A 20488-nucleotide genomic window follows, 5' to 3' on the forward strand; every position below is an offset into this window, starting at 1 on the left:
TTTTGAAGTGTGAGGTTCCAGATTAGTTGGTATCATGATCTATTGCTTCTGGGAGAAGATAAAGATGGTCTGCTTCTACACCCTGGAGGTGGTGCATCAAGAACTATGTGGGCTCATGATTCTTTACACTCAGTAAATAGTGTGTGAGCATTTTGTAAGTAAATAACATGCCTTAGTGTACCTTTTGACCACTATCACCCTGAAGAGTTGCTACAGGGTGTAATCACTCCACAATCAGTGTTTCATCACAAAGCACTATCTGTATAAAAAGGGTTACTCTGAAAATACAAGAGAATCATTTGTTGAAACAGGAGCCTGTAGCCATGATGTAAAAGGGAGTTTTTTTGTTTTGTTTTTTAAGAATTTGGAGTCATCATCAGTGATAGAGAAGACTGGCAGACTCCAGGTGTTACCAGACCCAGGTCCAGGCTCCTCATCAATGGAAAACCAGTAGTCAGAAAATGAGAATGAGTGGGAAAGAAATTAGGTTTACTGAAGTTCCAGCACAGTGTGGGTGTGGGTGATATCATTCTCATAGTTCCCTCTTGGGAATCGCAGGGACACAAAAGGTTTGTATAGGGAGAGAAAGATGGGATTGTGAGGCAGAGGGAGAGAATGTTTCTCTTAGCAGGATTTTGGTCATCCAGGGTGTGTCTTCTTTTTTTCATTTCTAAATGGACCATCACAATGGAGATTGACTTTCTGGGTCTAGTACCTGTACTTTCTTTGAATAGACAAATTTATTTCTGTATGTTAAAAGTCACAGAAATTTACTTGCCTTGTGTTGACATATAACTAAAGATTAAGATGAGGCATGACACATTCTGATTTTATCTGAGGACCAACAGATGTTCTGGGTTTTGTAAATCTAATGAAACATTATACAGCAGTTCACATCTTAATCAGTTAGCCACAGCTTTTCTCCAGAATTGAGAAACCTGAGTGGAAGAGAGGGTGTGACTGGGGGGGGTGCACAGGGAGGAAAGTTGAAGTAACTTCCCAGGACAGCTCCCAATGGAGATGTCCTCCTCACTGTTTTGTTAATAAATCCAGAGGCACTTTACCATACAAATGTACTTACATATTTTTAATTTTAAAAACATTTTTTTTGTGCCAGTCTTCTCAGTAAGTTGTTGAAACTGGCCTCAAAGTATAGATATCCTGTCTCAGCCTACTGAGTAGATGAGTTGAAAAGTGTTCACCACAGCACCTGGATAAGGGTGGCCACTGTTACACAGAAGCAGTCCTTATTTTATTTGTAATGTATTGTTAATTAAAATAGTCAAACACTGACAAAAATATATGTACATGGAATACCATCCCACCCTGTTTCAAAACTTACCTCTAAAGTACTGAATATGAAAGGGCAATTCTTGAGCAGGCCAGCATATGATGAAATGTACAATATAGATTAGAAGAACTTTTAATTTTTTAAAAAAATCCACAAAGTTTTTGAAATTACATGAAAATGAATCTTTATAAATATGTACTCTATTATGGATAGAAGAGGAACAATGTTAATGACAAAAAGAGCTCATGGAAAAACATGAGGTGATCTTTTAGCAGATTCTGAGTGGGGATTTAGCAGATTCAGTAAGAATTAAAAACTTAATGCTTCATGTGAGCAGGGTTGCATTCCCAAGAGGCTAGATTGTTGTACCTGGAGACTTCTGTACTTTCCTGGAAGACATCACCTGCCAATTCCATCCCAACTCAGAAGCAGGTAGGGAAGGCTCTAGGGTGACCAGGGGGAGGAGAAGGCATTTCATTCCCTGTCAAAAGAAGTTTCAGGGGACCAGCACAATGTTTCTGAGGAAAGTTGGGGTAAGAAGAAAACCAGGGAGGGGAGAGAATTGGAGCCTGTTCAGGGGTTCCTTGCAGAGCAGATGATGTGGAGTCTGGGTGTTTGTTGGTGGGAGCAGATTTGCAGAGGTGATAGCATGCCAAGCTTAGGAACCAGGAGGGGTGGGTATCTTTGGGGCTTTAAGGGTGTGGGAAGCATACTTGGACTGGAATGGAAGAGAGATTTCTTTCATTAATAAGTGACCGCAAGCAGTGTCATTTGAAGTCAAGGTTCAGAACATGAGTTGCCAGTGGTACTGTTTCCTCTGAAGAAGAACTTGTAGGTTTTCAGTGCAGGTCTGTATTTCACCTGATTTTCCTCAGGAGTGGTTATTTTCTTATTCACTGGTCGTTCATCCCAGTTCAACTGAATGGTATCAAACCAATCTTTTTTATGCTAAAGATTTCCATGTCCATGCACAACTTAATGTTGCCAGAAACATTTTGTGTACTTCTTCCTTGATGTTTATTTTATTTGGTCTTTCCCAATAAGTAGAGAAGCTCTGTCTAGTGGTATTAGTCAACATGGTCCCCAGTGTCTATACAGACATCTAGAAAGACCACAGGAGATGCTTTTTGAAATGTGTGATGAGTTGACTTTGAGTCCAAATAGAATTCACAAGTGTGCAATTAAGTATTCAAAATTATTTTGAGCCTCAGGGGGACCATGACATTCTCAAGTAGGAAGAAAAAAGGATTCTTCAGTATGATACTTCAAGGTATTTCTGAACAGAAAAGCATTATATGTTGAGAAAAAAATTAGCTATATATTGAGATTTGTGTGTATCTTTCCTATGTGGAAGAATCTGGAATTGTTTTAGTTTACCTTTGATCTGTTACTACAGTAATAATGGAGGACATTGTCTTGCCTTTCCTTATCTGTCTTTCTTGCTTCCAGTTTCCTTCTGTATATAAACTTTAAAAAAGTCATTTATGGAGTGAAGTTCTTGTTTTTTCTGACATTCTGTTGTAAACAATGTTTATATTTTGAGCAGTAGAAACTTAGATGTACCATAGTTGTACATGTTTTTAATAGTTAAATATTAACATGGGTTATTTTAGGTCATTCTGTTCATGCTCAGTTTTAATAAATTTATTCCTGTTTTCTGAATGCTTAGTAAAACATTGTGGTTGGTATTAGAGGTGTATGGACATAGCAGCATTATTGTCTACAATCCTTGGCCTGGTAGTTTTCAGGACTTGCTTGCTGAGTAGGAGAATGTTTCCAAGCCTCAAGTCAGTAAGCTGTTTTCTTGTGAAGAGTATTTCCTGATAATGTTTCACTCTAATTTCCATTTTTGTGTATGACAGGTTGTGTTGATGGGATGGGACACCAAGTATAATGGGAAGAATGGTGCTCCAATGCTAAGGGAATGACCCCTAGAAACATCAGGTCTCACACTCAAACCAAGTGTGATCTTGCAGGTCCTCAAGAGAGATTCTGAGGCTGGCCATGAGTCAGTGGATGGGAGACCCTTGGAGGTCCTGCTGCAAGCTAGGAGGCACTGGTTTGCATTTGAGCAGCAAGGCAGTGTGGGCTCTGGTTCAACATAAACTTGGCAGACACCACCACCAATGCTTGAGGATGGAAGAGAGACCCCAGATATGGATCATGCTTGACTCCAGGGGAATGATGAAAACTGGGGGTTAGTTGTGGCCTACATGATGGAGAAGTGTGCTCCTGAAAATTGCTACTGGGAGGACCACCTGCCTTCTACATGCAATACAGGGTATTGGCTGCCTGGAAGCCCTGGGATGTGTGCCTATGTATTAGTGATCAACAGGAGAGTGGGAGGCAGTGGAGCTTTCAGAAAGTGGAAGAGGTAGAATGCAGGGCCCTGTCAGGACAGGGTTCATGTTGGGGTTAGGCTGGTGTGGGTTGGGAGTGCAGGGAGGGGAAGCAGTGGGAGGCAGCACAGGGGCTACTGGCTGAGGAGTAGCAGTTTAATCTGGGCATTGGCTGAGTGATCTTTGCAGAGGTTAGGGAATGCCAAGCTTGGGGACACATACCCAGTAGGGATGTGTGTCCTTAAAGATGTAGGCCCTGCACCTGGGAGTAAGGTAGGGTCACTGAAGGGTGGGGGAGGTGTTTCATGGTGACTGCTTGTGGGCATTGGTTAGAGAGGAACTTCTTTTCTTATCAAACATATCAAAATAGCAAATATGAAATCCAGCTTCTGAAAATCATTTGGCACTTTTTTTTTTTTTTTCTCAATGCGGAGTCTCCTTCAAACTTGTAACTTTTTCCCCAATGGATTCTTGCTGGTTGGTAGGGTGTCATTGTTTTGTATACAAATGAGTCCTATAATTCAAAACAAGCTTACCTTTCCCAAAGCACTTTTTGTATCTCTTCTGGTACTTTGAAGTTTATTTTACCTTTGCCAGTAAACAGTGTCTTTCCACTGACATTTGGCATCAATTTGTGCAAGCTGAATACTCAGTAACTTTGCTGTCTGTTCCATTCAATTTGTTTTAAGGCTCACCCATCTTAAGAACTACCTTGCCACTGAAAAGTTGAATATGCAGGTGTCCTGTGTAAATACCAGCATGTTGAACTTTGTACCCCCAATCCCTGGACATCCACAGCATGCCAAAATGGAGGATTATACCTTGTTGAGACCTATAGCTCCAGGAGCAAAGTCTCTTTCCTGTTTTTGCTTGAGGGGAAGAAGAAGCCATCAATGCTGGCCGCAGGCTTCTGAGCTTGGATCAGGGAGGCCCAGAAATTGAGAGGCGAGATACTTCATGAGCGGGAATAGTGTCTGGACCTTCTAACAGTCTGTGCAGCGTAGGCCCCGCATCAGTGGAAAAACCTCCCTAAATTTTCACAGGTTGCTTCTCTGAGAGCTCAGCTGTATGTCTGAAGCAAGTGAGGTTGTGGATGCATTGATCAGCACCGTGAAGTGTACCTTCTCATAGTCACAGGAGAAGGAGAAAAAGGAAAGACCAGTATCAAAGATAAGTGTTGTTAAGAAACGGATGCATAGTGCTAGTCTGACTTACTCACATATTGAGGTTTGGGTTTGAGAGAACAGGAAGTTGTTCTCACCAAGGAAGTAGAAGCTGTGAATGGATGGGGTCTTTGTATTTTTGGAAAAGTAGAATTGTTTGTTGATTGGTCTTTGGCTAACACCATGCACCCCATTTTCCAGAAACAGGTCTTATGATGATTACCTGGTAGGTAATCACTGTGTGTGTGAGTATTGCATATCGTGGCATCAACTGTGCTGATGGTGACATCGGCTTTCTGCTCATGAGCCATTATCAATTTGTGCCTGTTTTGGTAGCTCTGTTTGGAGATGTGGAAGTTCTTGCAGCACTGCTTGCTGGTCAAGACATGATGTTGTTTGTCCTGGTGCATCAGTAGCTGATCAGAGCTGATTGTGTCCCTGCATCTGTATTGGAGAACCAGCCTTTGACCATGGACTTGAGGTTATTTGAGGAAAAAAAAAAAGCTGTGACATACTGCAGAATTAGACCAAAACCAAAGATAGCAAAATGGATATTGATATTGTACTTGGGATAGAAATGTAAAAACCCAACAATCTACCAACATATGGGAAAACCATGACTGAAATGAAGAAAGTAAGGAGTTATGGGATTCTTCTGAAGTGTGCCAGCAGCCCTCCACTCACTCACTGCACTCTGTACTGCTTCTGGGGACTTATGAATGAACTCTCTCCATAGCCTCGGTTGATACATATGCAATGTACCTTTCCTCTGGCACTTAAATCATCTGATGTTTTTTAGGACATAGACTTTTGTTTTTAATTTTGGACATCATTGAGAGAGAATTCTCGGAAGCTTCAGGGCATTTTTATTTATTCCAAAGTACATTTCATCTTGTAGCTACTGCTTTACCCTCTTACATCTTTGTAACCAGTCAGGTGGCTCATCACTGTGTGATCTTCTATTTACATGTGATCCCCTATTTGTTCTTCATTTTTCTCTCTAGCTTTTGCATAGGAGATAAAACATTCAACACTTTGCATTCTGTGTCTGGATTATTTCATTGATCATGTCATTTCTTATTCCATTCATAACTTTTCTGGATATAGCAGTCTTGGTTGGAAAGTGTTTCCTTTCGAAGCTTGGAATATTTCATTCCAACCCCCCCCCCCTTGATTTTAGAGTCTGAGATGAGAAGTTTGAACTGAGGCTTATAAACATAAGTATAATTAAATTTATACAAACAAATATAAATTTATACAAATGTGACCTAATGTTTTTCTTGTGTATCTTTTACTATTTTTCCCTATTTTCATTGCTGGGTCCTTTGATTATAATGTCTTGCAGAGCTGCTTTTTATCTTAATCTTTTTTTTTTTTTTTGCTTTGGGATTCTGTATGGATCGTGTGTGTAAATGTCTATCTTATCTCCGTCTATTCCCTAAAGCCCTAACAAGAGCATGCTACAGGGACACTGCTACATCGATGTTCATAGCAGCTCAATTCACGATAGCAAGACTGTGGAACCAGCCTAGATGCCCTTCAATAGATGAATGGATAAAAAAAAAATGTGGCATTTATATACTATGGAGTATTACTCTGCATTAAAAAATGACAAAATCATAGAATTTGGAGGGAAATGGATGGCATTAGAGCAGATTATGCTAAGTGAAGCTAGTCAATCTTTAAAAAACAAATACCAAATGACTCCTTTGATATAAGGGGAGTAAACAAGGACAGGGTAGGGACGAAGAGCTTGAGAAGAAGATTTACATTAAATAGGGATGAGAGGTGGGAGGGAAAGGGAGTGAGAAGGGAAATTGCATGGAAATGGAAGGCGATCCTCAGGGTTATACAAAATGTCATATAAGAGGAAAGGAGGGGCAAGACAAGATAATACAAATGGAAGAAATGATTTACAGTAGAAGGGGTAGAGAGAGAAAAGGGGAGGGGAGGGGAAGGGAGGGGGGATAGTAGAGAATAGGACAGACAGCAGAATACATCAGACACTAGAAAGGCAATATGTCAATCAATGGAAGGGAAACTGATGTGATACAGCAATTTGTATACGGGGTAAAAGCGGGAGTTCATTATCCACGTGAATCAACCGTGTAATATGATGTATTAAGAACTATGTAATGTTATGAACGACCAATAAAAAAAAAATGTCTATCTTATTTTTAATGTTTAATTTTTTTCTAGTGCTATTTGATCAAAAAATTTAATTTCATTAGTCTGAATTTCTATGTTCTTCTTCACCTTTTGCCAAGATTTTCTACTTGACCTTGAGCCCAAAACAATGGTTTTCCCAAACATGTACTGAAAGTTTTGAAAATGTGAGCAAAAATAGACTTTCCTTCTTAAAATTGTTTTCTCATATATTAGTCATATTAATAGATAATTATTAACAGGGAAGGAGATACTTTTAATTAAATTTTCAGCTTTTGTTTTCTTTCAGTTTATTCTTTTCTAGGCTTTAAGTCTATTTTGAAGTGTAACTTAATGTTTCTCAATTTTATATATTAAGATTTACATTTTCATTTATACCAGTTTGCTTCAATGTGAGTTTCTCTTCAAAGTAAAATTTTTAAAAATTGAATGAGATTATAAATTTGATCCATTAGATCCTCCAGGAAATATTATTATTTAATATGCATAAGCTTATCTCAAATGATTTGGAGAGTTCTTCAGGCCAGGCTACTTGATTTGAAGAGAAGGAAAATTTAAATTAAAAGCTTCAAGTTATAAATGCATTTTGGAACCAACTTATATCCTCCTCAGCTATAATGGTGGTTATATGTTGTGACTTGTTAACCATTTGTGGGAAATTTCACTGAGCTGTTCCAATTATTATCTTCCAATTATCATTTTAATATTAAGTGACATTTTTCTCAAGATAAATCATAAGTATGTTTTTCACTGATATTTTGAGAGTCGTAGTCACTACACAGTTTTTAAATAAACAGATATTTTTACCTCTAAATCTATTTCCTGACAGGGTGAAGTAAGTAAGTGTTGCATGGATTTGTATGGAAAACTGAATAACTCTACCTAATGGGCAATATAAACATTTGATCATGTAGTTGAATCACAAATATCAAGGTACATTTCTATGGTAGATGTAATAAAATAAGATTTTGAATCACTCCTTCGTCATACTTATAAACCATTATTTTAAAAATGATTGTAGTAGAGTGACATGATTTTAATACAGCTCTTAAAATTATATGAGCATATGAATTAAAGTGGAGTGGAATTCCCTTGTCCTCCATTAACATATGGCACAGAGTGAGAATTCAGTAATGAACTTTCATATGGTTGGCAGTATGATTGATATTGGTGTAGAAATGGATGATCTGTCCTTAAACCATAAATGTTCTTCATCAGGGAGTAAATGCTCATAAAATTAGATACCTATAACTATAAGCTACCATAACTCTATATTATGATATGTAAGTAAGTAGTTTTATTTTGACTTTATAAAACATAAGGGTAAGGTTACTTTTTTGGTTTTCTATTTTTGATTCTTATTCCTTTGTTATTCAGAAAATTCTTCTTTAGCACCTACTTTGCATTTAGAACTATTTTGGAAGCTGGAAAATATATAATAGCATTTTTATTTGGTATTTTATTTTTTACTTTCAAGATTGGAAAGGATGTCTATCCCTTTCTGTTTTCAAATATGAATGTATGTGTAGAGATTTCAAAATGGGGTTAAAATAAATAAATGACCCAACTCAAAAGCACTTAAGTTAGAAAACCACAAGCCATTATATAAAGGGCATGAATCATACTGTCTTTAATTAAGTGGATGTATGTTTAGAAGGCCAGAGGCTTATCCTGCTTATGAATAGGTTAAGTTCTTTTGTGAGTCTTGAGTGTTGTTATCTATCTATCTATGTATATATTTAGTAATATACATATATGCAGAAATACTTATAGATACATGTATATGTATGGAATATGGCTTCCAAGAGACAGAGGGACATAAAGTGATTATAGATATTTATACATTTTTTAGCTGAAACATAATCAGTGCCAGTGGCTTTTATTTTTCTTTACAGATTTTTTAATTTGTGCATTATAATTGTACATAGCAAGATTTTTTGTTACATATTTATACATGCACACAATTTAACAATATAATTTGGCCAATATTGCTTCCCAGCACTTCTGCCCTCCCTGCGTACCTCCCACCCCTTGGTCTTTTTCTCTAGTTATCTCCCTTTGATTTTTCAGAGATCATCCCCCACACCATTCTTTTTCTTTTTCCTCTCTTGCTTGCACATATGAGAGAAAGCATATGATCCTTGACCTTCTGAGTTTGACTTATTTTGTTTAATATTATGGTCTCCACCCATTTTTCTGCAAATGACATAATTTCATTTTTATGATTTAATAAACTTTCATATTATCTCATCTCTCTTTGGATTCCTAGCGTTAGGCACACAGGGAAGCTAATTTTAATCCATCATATTGATAATAGTAATAGCAGCCCTCCTTTCTCATTCACCTCCAATTCTGGTGTTCCTTCCATGTGCCTGCCGTGATTCTTGTGGTTGATCTTTCATCTTTGTGGTGGAGTAGTATAACTTGCTCTAAGGATTAAGGATACTAAGCCAGAGAAGTAAACAGATGGCTATAGAGGGAACTCCCTTAGTTTGACTCCATGCCCATCACTTTTATCCTTGAGAAGCATGGGTGCCAATTTTAAGCCTGAAAAATGTCTGCATCACAGTATTTTTAATATAATTCTATATGTAGTATAATTTTGATAAATTATTTGACTTTCTATTTCTTCTGGTTGGGAATATGTTAGAATTTTTAAAAGTTTCCAATGAAATAGGTGAATTTCATCAGGTGATTTCTAATGCTGCTTTCATATTTGATACACCATTTAATCTTTTCCAGTTATTTGATATGTGCTTTTTTTTCCTGAGCACCTAAAGCATTTTTATTCATTCTATTTAGTTATACATGGCAGTGGAATGCACTTTGACACATCATACATAAATGGTGTATAACTTCTCATTCTTCTGGTTGTACATGATGTAGAATCACACTGGTCATGTAGTCATATATGCACATAGGGTGATTATATCAGATCCATCCTGCGATTCTTCCGACCTCCATTCCTCTTCCCCTCCCTTCACTCCCCTCTGCCTGGTCCATAGTATATCTGTTCTTCCCTACCCACTCCAAGCCTTATTATCAATTAGCATCTAAAAATCAGTGAAAACATTTGGCCTTCGGTTCTTTGGGCTTAGCTAATTTTGTTTAGCATGGTATTCTCCAGCTCCATTCATTTACTTCCAAATGCCATAATTTAATTCTTCTTTAAGGCTGGGTAATATCTGGTTGTGTAAGTATATCACGTTTTCTTTATTAATTCATCTGTTGAAATGCACTTAGTTAAGTTTCATTGTTTAGCTATAACATTGATGTGGCTGCACCACTGTAGTATGCTGATTTTAAATCCTTTGGGTATAAACTGAAAAGAGGGATAACTGGGTAAATTTCAAGTTTTCTGAGGAATCTTTATACTGTTTTCCATACTGATAATTTGGAAATTTGCCTCCCCACCAGCAAGGTATGATTGTACCTTTTTCCCTACATCCTCACCAACATTTATTGTTGATTGTATCCTTGATAATTGCCATTCTGACTGGAGTGAGATGAAATCTCAATGAAGATTTGACTTGCATTTTTGTAGTTACTAGAGATGAATATTTTTTCATATATTTGTTGATTGTATTTTTTCTTCTTCTCAGTTTCTGTTCAGATCCTTAGTCCATTTATTGATTGGGTCATTGTTGTTGTTGTTGTTATTATTATTATTGTTGTTGTTGTAAGGTTTTTTAGTTCTTCATATATTCTGGAGATTAATGTTGTATCTGAGGTGCATGTGGTAAAGATTTTCTCCCATTCAGTAGGCTTTCTCTTCATATTATTGTTTCTTATGCTGAGAAGAAGTTTAAAATCTGCTTCTTTGATTCTATCCCATTTATTTATTCTTGATTTTACATCTTGTGGTTTATGGGTCTTGCTAAGAAAGTAAGTTCCTAAGCTGACATGATGGAGATTTGGGCCTACATTTTCTTCAGTTAGTTGCAGGGTCTCTAGGGTTCTAGTGCCTAAGTCCTTGACCCACTTTGAGTTTTGTGTAGGATGAAAAGTAGGGGTTTAATTTTATTTTGCTACATGTGTATTTCTAGTTTTCCCAGCACAATATATTGAAGATGGTATCTTTTCTCCAGTGTATATTTTGGCCCCATCTTCTAGTATTAGTTAACTGTATTTATGTGGGTTTTTTACTGTTTATTCTATTCTTTACTATTGTTCTGTGAGTCTGTTTTGGTGCCAGTACCATGCTGTTTTTGTTACCATGGCTTGGTGGTGTAGTTTAAGGCCTGTGGATTGTGATGCCTCCTGCATCACTTTTCTTGCTAATGACTGCTTTGGCTATTCTGGTTCTCTAATATTTGCAAATGAATTTTATGGGTGATTTTTCTAGTTCTACAAAAAGTCATTGGTATTTTTATAGGAATTGCATTGAATCCGTATAGCACTTTTGGTCACATGGTTAATTTGACAATATTAATTCTGCCTTTCAAGGACATGGGAGATTTTCTATCTTTTATGGTCTTCTGTAATTTCTTTCTTCAGTGTTATGTAGTTTTAATTGTAGAAATATTTCAAATCATTTGTTCTATATAATCCCAAGTATTTTATTGTTTTCTTAGGCTATTGTGAATGGTATAGTTTTCATAATTTCTCTTTCAGTTCACCTGCCATTGATATATAGGTATGTAATTTATTTATGGCTGTTAATTACACAATCAATTTTGATGTATTATATCTCTATTCTCATTTATTTCTGAAATTTTTTCTCCCCTGATTTTATATGTAATTCAATCCTAATCCATAGTTGTATATTTTAGCCTCCAGGCATTAAATGGTTTCTGTTTCTTATCTTATCATTAACCTGCTATTTCTTTCTTTTGGATCTCATTGGGTGCAAAAAAATTATCTCTATTTCTTGTATTTACCTTGTACCAAAAAATATGATTTTTGGTTTCAGGGATTGAACTCAGTGGCACTTGACAACTGAACTACATCCCCAGCCCTATTTAGATACAGGTTCTCACTGAATTGCTTAGCACCTTGCCATTGCTGAGGCTGGCTTTGAACTTGCAATCCTTCTCTTTTTTTTTTTTTAAAGAGAGAGTGAGAGAGGAGAGAGAGAGAGAGAGAATTTTTAATATTTATTTTCCAGTTCTCGGCGGACACAACATCTTTGTTGGTATGTGGTGCTGAGGATCGAACCCGGGCCGCACGCATGCCAGGCGAGCGCGCTACCTCTTGAGCCACATCCCCATCCCAATCCTTCTCTTTTAGCTTCCTGCACCACTGGGATTACAGGAGTGCTCCACCATGCCTGGCAGTATGAACTATTTTAACGAATGTTCATTGTTTCATGATGAAGCAAATGAATTCATTATTGATGGATTAAATAGTCCACATATGTCTATGCAGTCTATCTGATTAATGTTATGTATTTAGTTCTGAAGAGGCTAGGCTGGCAGTGTTTCCTTTTTTGATGGGCATGGTACAGAAAGGTCTCCCAAAACCTCAGCAGTGTGAAGAGCATGGAGTGTGGTTCTCACAAGGCCTTTCACCTGCTACCACAAACTCTGTCTTCCATCTATGGCTTCCTCCAATTGTCACCTCCTCAAACCCCCACCAACACCAAACCATTTTATAGTAATCTTATTTTGTTTAAAAGCATTGACAGAGGTGTTGGGTATATGGATTAGTTATAGAGTATTTAGCATGTATGAGAACCTGGGTATAGTGCTCATCTCTTTAAAAAAATGACTTACCAAAATTATTATTGCCAATGAAGAAGCTTATCAAGGGAGATTGAGCAGGAATACTGGCTGGTGTGGGCCATTTGTGGAGGTCCTGACCTGAAAGCCCTAGAGAAACAGAGAGGTCCTGAGTGTCTCCATGCACCTATTTACTCATTTCACAAATTTGAATGAATCCTGGAGGCCAAAGTGCGAGTCAGTTATGTAGGTTAGAAGAGTGTCCTGATGGAATGGAAGACTGCACCATCCAGGCTGTGCCGGTGGGGGAAGAGCAGAAGGGAGACCAGTTCTCCTTTCACCAGGATGTTTGACTTTAATATCCTATGGAGTGCTCAATATCCAGGACCTGCAAACCTTGGAAGTTCAGTACCCAGGACTTCTAATTGGCAGCTAAATAAACCCAAAACTTCAACTGGTTTCCCAAGTAATTATAATTTCCTTATAGGGTGACTGATTTTTAAAAAATAAATTAATACACACAGCATCTTTTAATGTACACATTTTCAAAAGAATTGAAAAGTTTTCAGATACAATCTATTATCTGTTGTATCCTGAGGGCCTCACAAGAACTCTGAAGTTGGAAGATGGCTCCATGTTCTTTCTTATTTTTTTTTTTAATTTTTAAAACTGCTTCACACTGGTATATTTAGGGATGTGTCTTCCACCCCTAAATAAAGATTTTACTTATTTCTCACATGCTTTACTCACTAGTTCATCAAATTCTTAAGGATAACTCATTGTCATCTTGATCATCCAACCATCTTCATAACAACAGTTGTTGACAAGCCCTGAATTTTCTGCAAATAGCTTTATTAACTTTAGTTACCTCCCCACAGAGGACACTAGAGTTCACAGGCAGCTCTCATAATTTCTAAAACACAAAACACAACATGCTTTTTTTCAATTTTGTCACCATTTTTAGGCAGACTAAACTAAAAAAAGCATCTGCCAAAAGCTTTTTGCACAAAATTCCATAATTGCTGATTCCACTGCCCTTTCCTGTAGTTATGCATTACTCTGTATCTGTTCAAGCAGGGATAGCAGGGCATTGGTTGAGAGCATCCAGTTAGTATAGGCTCTCAGTCACTGGTGCCAAGGGAGCAGCACACAAGGGTGCCTATTCTGCACAGAGCTACCTGCAGCTGTCCTACAGTACCTTGCCCTACCCTGTTCTGAGGGGATTAATGGTATCAAAGGTAGGTGCTGCTGGTGGTTTGTGCATAGGAATATTCACTGACCCAAAATGTGAGCTCTTCCTATGGTTATTGATTTCACAAGAAACAAATAAAAAAATCATTACATTTTTGAGTTCTACATGCAGTCTTTTAGGGTCATGATGACACTAAGAAAATGTTTGCGATGAACAAAAATTTGACATTCTGTGTATCAAAATACATTATTAACTTTCACAAATTACTTGTTTGCCAGTTGCCAAAAGATAAGTGACTGGAACAAGATAAAAAGATTACTCAAATATATGTACAAAGAGTGAAATGGAATTTTTAGGTAGTGGCATGCACAGTTTTAAATGCTGCATAGAAGTTACCATCCAATCATCTATTCGAGGAGCATTAAACATCTCAAACCTTAATCAACAGCCCAATAGCACTACTCTTCACCTTCAAATCATTGTAGCTGAAAAATTTATCTCATTTGTTAGACTTAAATTTCTTCTCTTACCAAGGACAATAAATATATTTTCTATGTTCATATATCACCATAACTTGAGCATCTGTAAAAGAGTACTTTATTTGATTTAATTAAATTCCAGGGTTGGAAACGAAGCTCAAATGTTAGAGTACCTCCTGCATAGCAAGATCAAGGGTAAGGGTTCAATCCTCAGCACAACAACAGCAACAACAACAACATTGTAATCATCAACAACATAATAGATTTTAAAAAGAGAGGTAGAAAAAAAGGAAGTCTTCTTTTCAATTTATTATTTCTTAAACACCTTTTCCAACATGAAGAAGCATTTGTTTTCTTCTAGTACATTTCTGTATTAACATCCTATAGTGCCTTTCATCTATTGTAGATATTACTACAATACACTTTTTATATATGCATATTTTATTTCACATATGCAATTATAGGTTAATAATTTTGTTTTGGTTGCATTCTGATGGAAATAGAAGAGAGCAAGTATAAAATATTATTGCTACTGCAAAAGTATTGCTTTACTTTATAAAAGTTTCACTTAAAAATACTGAAGTTCTCAACTATACTTATCTATTCTTTAATTCTATTCATTTGTACTCATAAACTGAATACTTTTTTTTATGCTCAAAAACTGCACAGCTACTTATTTTGTATTTGACATACTCTAGTATCTCACAGAACTCTTACACAAAAACTTTCTTTATGTGACCAGTTAATTAAAACTGAAGTGATAGGACTCAGTTTCAAGTAAAACAGTTCTTCCTCCTTTTCCATCAAGCATTTATGGAGGTAAGAAATTGTCAACTCCCCTTGTGGAAAATTAAGACAGTATTAAATACTAATCATTGAAAACACCTGATTCACATATATCCTGTGTATGTAAACACTGAATTAATTTAACCATACTAATTCATTTGGATTCTTTTTCCCTTGGGATTAAGTTACTTGGGGAAAAATAAGAAAGTATTTACTTTTAGTTTGGTCTTTTGCTCTTGTTATTCAGCCTACTTTACCTATAGTACTTTTTAAGAACTGAATTTAATTTAAATGTCATCCATGTGATTAGAACTGCCATAAATATATTGTTTGTCTTACATTTCAGTTAAGGTAAGGCACCATGGATTATGATGGTTCTTTATTTTGTGTAAGAAGAAAAAAATTAAATGCTGCCAATTATAGTTGTAATGCAGCCTGAATTTTTAGTGGTATTCCAATGTCAGTGTTATTAAAATGATAGGGGAAAAAAGCATCCAAGACTCATTGAAATACATAGTTTTTAAAAGATATCTGCAAAAGTCACTATAATGCTACTAATTTAATAATTGAAATACTCTTAGTTGATAAAAGCAATAGTATTGATTCCAGTAGCTACCAATTATGGAGCTGTTCCTTGTTCTAGAAACTCTTCAAATGTTTTAAATAGATTCTCCATGAAGCATCAAATTAGGACCCTGGGAGATACTAATTTTAATCCTGTGTTTTTTAGGAAACTGAGGGAGAGTATGACTGTAGGATAACTAGTACATCACAGAGCCTAAAGTAGAACTCAAACCGAAGATGAGCTAAATCTTAAGGCCATGTTCTTTCTAGGCAAGTGGGCCACTCTGCTCTGGGGATGTGGTTCTATGGTATAGCCCTTCTTTACCCATAATGCTTCAGTCCTGGGTTCCATCCCCAGAACTATGAAAATAAAGAGACAAAAGTAAGTAAAATCAATGGAACCAGGCACAGTGGAACATACCCATGATTCCAGTGAGTAAGGATGCTGAGGCTAGAGCATTGGAAGCACAAGGTCAGGGTGGGCAACTTAGTGAAACCCTGCATCAGAATTTTTTAAAAACTAAATTAATAAGTGCTTAGGATATGACTCAGTAGTTGAGTACCCCAGGGTACAATCCCAAACAATATCAGAAACAAGAAACATGAAAGAAAGTGTCAATGGCATAGGCCGATCATTCATTAGTTTATTAAGTAATGACAGCTAGTAAATATTGTACCTTCTTCAGAAGAAAATAGAGGAATTATGAACTATTAAATGTTTATAATTGCATTAATAGCTGGATATTTCAAAAGGTGCCTTATGAATTCCTAACAAAGCCTCCTTACTTGCATAGAACCCTTCTATATTATGCCTGTGCCTGTGGCAATCCAGCAGTGCTGGCTTTTATAGTGAAGATGAAATACAACGTTGACCTGTGAGACAGTGATGACAACATACCGTTGATGAAGGCAGATGTAGCCAATGGTTTTGCAGAAAATTAATTTGATGCAATGCTTAGAAGAAAAATTGATTAATGCCAGTTGGTTATAACTAATGAGTAAAACATGTGAAATGTTTTTCTTGGATTTTCCAAATTTATAATCTATTTTTTGGTTAAAACCAACAGGCCTTTTAATATGAGGAAGAGGAATGTGCAATTATTCTTCTAGAACATGGTGCCAATCCAAATGTTCACAACAAGTGTGAAACTCCTCTCCACTATGCTATCTTTTATAGGAACACATCAGTAACAACAAAACTGCTTTCAATCAACGCAGATATTGAAGTCAAAACACGGTATAAACATCAATCATCATTATTTCCAAAATATTTGAAATGTTTCTTTGAAATTAACAGTGATTTATGTTAACAAATACTGATTATAAGCAGTAATTTTTCGATTAGAATAGTAACAAATGTTGGAAGGTCTCCTCATATTCCTCCTCCTTCTTTTGTAGCTCATGTGTATATTTAGGAGTTATCCCTCCATGAATTGGGTCCACATCTAGAGTTCAAGAGACTCATGTAGAAATCTGAATTTTAAGCTTCTGTGAGTAACCTGATGTGGTCCTCCTTGAGTCATAGTACCGTGTCGTGTGGTGTGCAGGGTTTGCCTCCCACATGCTGGGCACACATGTTCTTTAGTTTGCTATTGACAACTGCAGCATTCCCTCAGATCACCTACTTCTCCTGTATAAATGAGGTTATAGCTCCTATTTTATAATATATTTTGATAAAGTTTTCATGGTAATTTTTACTGATATACAAGAATATGGCCTACATAATATATTATCAATCTCTTTCAAATGGGATTAATTTTTTGAATTGAGAATTTGATATTTAAGTAATTTTCTTTCTATATCCTATAAAAATCATGTTCTCATTGGAATTTTTGAAAGGCAGATTAGGTCGCTCATTGCTAGAATTGAGTAAATTATTGCTAGAAGTAGTAACTCATGAATATTGTGAGCTGTACTATGTATTACTATTCAGCTTTGTTCCTTAAAAATGCAAATGATTTAGTATCTTTCATGATGCTAAAAATAATCTGTGTAGATCAGCATGAATCTTGTTGAATCACAAAATTTCTGAATTTTGGTTAAAATTATAAATAACATTAAGTAGCAATTAACGTGGAATGCAAGTAAAAAGAATTTTGGAAAGTAGATTAGCATTATGTTACAGGATTGTCATTACAAGTGAGAATACATTTTCAATATTATTTTTTATTAGTGGTTATAGTTATACATAGTAGTTGGGTTCATCCCAACAAAATCATACATGCATGGAATTTCAGTTGAATTTATGATTTCCTCTCTTCCATTCTGTCCTACTTCTCCTCCTCCAGTCTCCTCCTCCTATTCTCCTGAACTTCCTTTCACTTGTCTGTTTATTTATATTTGATTGTTTCTTTTTACTTATACATAAAGCTGCAATTCCCTGTGGTATATTTATATATGCATATAACATTAATATTAAAGAATTCCTTCTTCATTCCTTTCCCTTTCCCATTCCCGCTCTGCCTCTCAATCTCCTTTTCCTACACTGAATGATATTCCCTAAATCTTTTGATATTCTGTTCTTCCCTTCTTTTTCTTTACTTAATTCTAGCTTCCACATATGAAACATTTGACCTTTGAGTTTCTTAGTTTCACTTATTTCACTTAGATGATGTCATAATTGATTTTTATGGCTGAGTAAAACTTTATTGTATGTATGTGCACCACTATTTCTCAATCCTTTCATCTAATCACAGGCACCTGGGTTGATTTCATAATTTACCTATTGTGTATTGTGCTACTGTAAACACTCATGTGATTGAATTACTATACTAGGCGAATTTTATTGTACTTGTTTACTGATGCATAGATAGCTGGTTCTTGTTGTGGTTCCCTGCTTAGATTTTGGGAAATCTCCAAACTGTTTTCCAGAGTTGTTGTACTAGTATGTAGTACCACCAGCAGTGTACAAGTGTGCCTTTCCCATACATTCTTACCAGTATGTATCACTGTTTGTGTTCTTCATCATTACCATTATGGCTGGAGTAAGATAAAGTTTTAGTGTAGTTTTTATTCACATTAACCTAATTGCTAGACATGTAGAAGAGTTTTTCATATATATTTTGGATATTTGTGTTTTTTTTAAGAAATTTCTGTTTAGTTCTTTTGCCCAGTTATTGAATGGGTGTTTTTTGTTTGTTTCGTTTTGTTGTTGTTTCTTTGTTTGGTGGGGTTTTTTAATATTTATATTTTTGTTGTAGCTGGACACAATACCTTTATTTTATTTATTTTATGTGGTTCTATGGATCAACCCTAGGGCCTCACATGTGCTAGGTGAATGCTCTCCTGTTGAGCTACAACCCCAGCTTGGTGTTGTTGTTGTTGTTTTTTTTTTTTTTTTTTGAGTTGGTTATTTCTGTTTGTTAACCCCTGTCAGTGGATTAACTGGCATTTTTTCTCCAATTGTGTAAGAATAATATATTTTTGTATTGAGCTTTCTGACATGTAAGATAAATATCTTTCATCTTACAATAAGAGAAGACACAGGGACCAATTATTAAAAAAAAATCAATGTAGTTTACTCAGAGTCTCTCAGTTTTAAGCAGGAATGCCTGATATTGGTATCTGGGATTCTGATTCCATAAATAGAAAAGAATTAAGAGGACTTGTATAACATGCAGGAAACTTTCATGTCATTGGAAAGCTCTCAGTGGACATCAGATTGCAACTTGTGTGTGACTTTTAGGTCGTAATTCCAACAAAAGGCTTTTGGGTTATGTGGAAACTCTGAAAGATAATTTTGGGTTTATTGAAACAGCCAATCATAATAAGGAAATCTTTTTCCATTACAGTGAGTTCTCTGGTGATGTCGATAGCCTGGAGCTGGGGGACATGGTGGAATACAGCTTGTCAAAAGGCAAAGGCAACAAAGTCAGTGCTGAAAAAGTAAACAAAACTCACTCAGTGAATGGCATTTCTGAAGAAGCTGATCCCACTATCTATTCTGGTAAAGTCATTCGCCCCCTCAGAAGTGTTGATCCAACACAGATTGAGTCTCAAGGAATGATTGAGATCATGGATGAGGGGGATATGAAAGGTGAGGTGTATCCATTTGGCATAGTTGGAATGGCCAATAAAGGGGATTGCCTGCAGAAAGGGGAGAGTGTCAAGTTCCTGGGCCAAAATGCACAGACTATGGCCTATAACATCACGCTCCTGTGCAGGGCCACAGTAGAGTGTGTGAAAGATCAGTTTGGCTTCATTAACTACATAGTAGGAGATAGCAAGAAGCTCTTTTTCCATGTGAAAGAAGTTCAAGATGGCATTGAGCTATAAGCAGGAGATGAAGTGGAGTTCTCAGTGATTCTTAATCAGCGTACTGGCAAGTGCAGTGCCTGTAATGTTTGGGGAGTCTGTGAGGGCCCCAAGGCTGTTGCAGCTCCTCGACCTGACCGGTTGGTCAATCTCTTGAAGAACATCACCCTGGATGATGCTAGTACTCCTTGCCTAAAGGTTCTTCTTCAGCCAAGGGGACCAGATAACTCAACGGGATTTGGTGCAGAAAGAAAGATTTGTCAAGCTGGTGCCATTGACTAACCACATCCATAAAGCACATCATTAACCCACTATGATCAAGTTGGGGGGATTCTGGTGAAGGGTTCTGAATATCTCCCTCTTCATCCCTTCCAAAATCTGGAATACTTATTCTATTGAGCTATTACACCAGTTTTAACACCTTCCTTGTGTTATGTTTAAAAAAATAAATAAATTTAAGAAACCATTTTAAAACTATGCACAGTTGCAGCTTGGAAAACTTAAGGTGGCACCTTATAGTATCAATTATAGGAGCTTTATTTGGTGCATTTTACACAACTGGTAATTGCAAAATCCACTTCGCCTGTGTAAGTG

General features: G+C 36.5%; 1 pseudogene; it reads left to right on the plus strand.

Moving 5' to 3' along the window:
- LOC144252194 (cold shock domain-containing protein E1-like) overlaps positions 1–20216 on the plus strand; it is a 48318-nt pseudogene extending 28102 nt beyond the window's left edge.
- Positions 20217–20488: the final 272 nt, after the last annotated feature.

This window comes from Urocitellus parryii, unplaced genomic scaffold, assembly GCF_045843805.1.
Source record: "Urocitellus parryii isolate mUroPar1 unplaced genomic scaffold, mUroPar1.hap1 Scaffold_37, whole genome shotgun sequence".
Classification (NCBI taxonomy): Eukaryota; Metazoa; Chordata; class Mammalia; order Rodentia; family Sciuridae; genus Urocitellus; species Urocitellus parryii.